Genomic DNA, 1,401 nt, shown 5'->3' with positions numbered 1-1,401 from the left:
CTCAGGGCAGGGCTCAGTGGGGGGGGCTCAGCACAGGGGGCTCAGGGCAGGGTTCAGTGCGGGGCTCAGCATGGGGGCTCCCGGAGGGGCAGGTGTGCTCCAGGAGCACGTTTGGGCCGAACGGGGGCATTTCCTATGGTCACACCCGTGGGGGCGCTGCTGGCAGGAGGGGTGAGCAGAGGGACTTGTAAACGTCCTCCACGGCCGGTCCATGTCCTCGTTAGAAAGGGTAAAATCAGGCAGGACAGTAGGGGTTGAACACGGGAGGCTGGACAATCACAACCAGGGACCCGTGAGAGACGGGCAGTGTCCGTGTGACCTTGAACTACACGGGAGAGCAGGGCCGGCCCGTGAAACGTCCACTAGGCTGTGGGAGTCACAAAGGGGACTGAAACATCTGTGTTTCGGGCATAACTGCTGTTTCCTATTCCTGGTGACATCGGCACTTACGTCTTTTTATTTTATTTTCTCTCGGCGTCCTGTTGGTGGGGTTTGGACATGCTGGGGGGTGGGGCCTGGGGCACCTGCGTCCATGGAGCAGCGTCCACATTGGTCGGGAGCAGCCGTGACGGTGGCGCAGACAGTGGCGGCCGACTCTTGCCTGGGGATGTGGCTACGCTCACCCAGGAGCACGGCTTTGACCTGACCCCGAAGGACGCACCTTCCTCAGGGGGGCGGGGGGAGGGGGGGCATGCTCAGGCTGCCTCTGCCCTTGAGTCCTCCTAGTTTAACGCTCTGACTGGGTCCATCATCAGTGAATGAGCCATGTGACCTCAGCACATGAGCCCGTTTTATGCTCACATGAGAGTCATAGCCCCGCCTTCTGGAACATTCCACGTTAGCCCGCCTCCACCGTTTGCCTGGCATATTACCCGCCTTGTGATGCCTGGGTCCCTCCAGGACATGCACCTGAGCACACGGTGTTTGTCCCACGGCAGCCTCGTCACACAGAAATCGGGCCAGTGGTGGCTCTGCCACCTCCTCCCTTACGAGGTGTGATGCTCCGTCTGCTCCTGGACATTTGCCTGCTTCCTTTGTCTGAACGCTGACACTCGCCTCCTTCCTGGCTGCGGGCACCTGCTGCCCACCAGAGAGCCCAGTGCACTGACCAGTCTCCTGGCTCACCTTCCATCTGCAGCCGTGGGTTCGGATCTCCATCCACGGGTGGACGTGGCCCTGCAGCCCCGGGGAGAGCCCATCATAGGCTCCTGAGCACCAGAAGGGGATAGAACCCCTGCAGATCCGCCACGTCCTCGGGTCCCTCTGGCTCCCTGGGCTGTGGTGACCCCCCCACCCGACCTCCCCTGGGCTGTGGTGACCCCCCCACCCGACCTCCCCTGGGCTGTGGTGCCCCCCCCACCTGGCCTCCCCTGGGCTGTGCTGACCCCCCCTCCCCCAGCT

This window comes from Crocuta crocuta, unplaced genomic scaffold (genome assembly GCF_008692635.1).
Source record: "Crocuta crocuta isolate KB4526 unplaced genomic scaffold, BGI_CrCroc_1.0 scaffold143, whole genome shotgun sequence".
Taxonomy (NCBI): Eukaryota; Metazoa; Chordata; class Mammalia; order Carnivora; family Hyaenidae; genus Crocuta; species Crocuta crocuta.
This window is presented reverse-complemented; position numbering follows the sequence as displayed.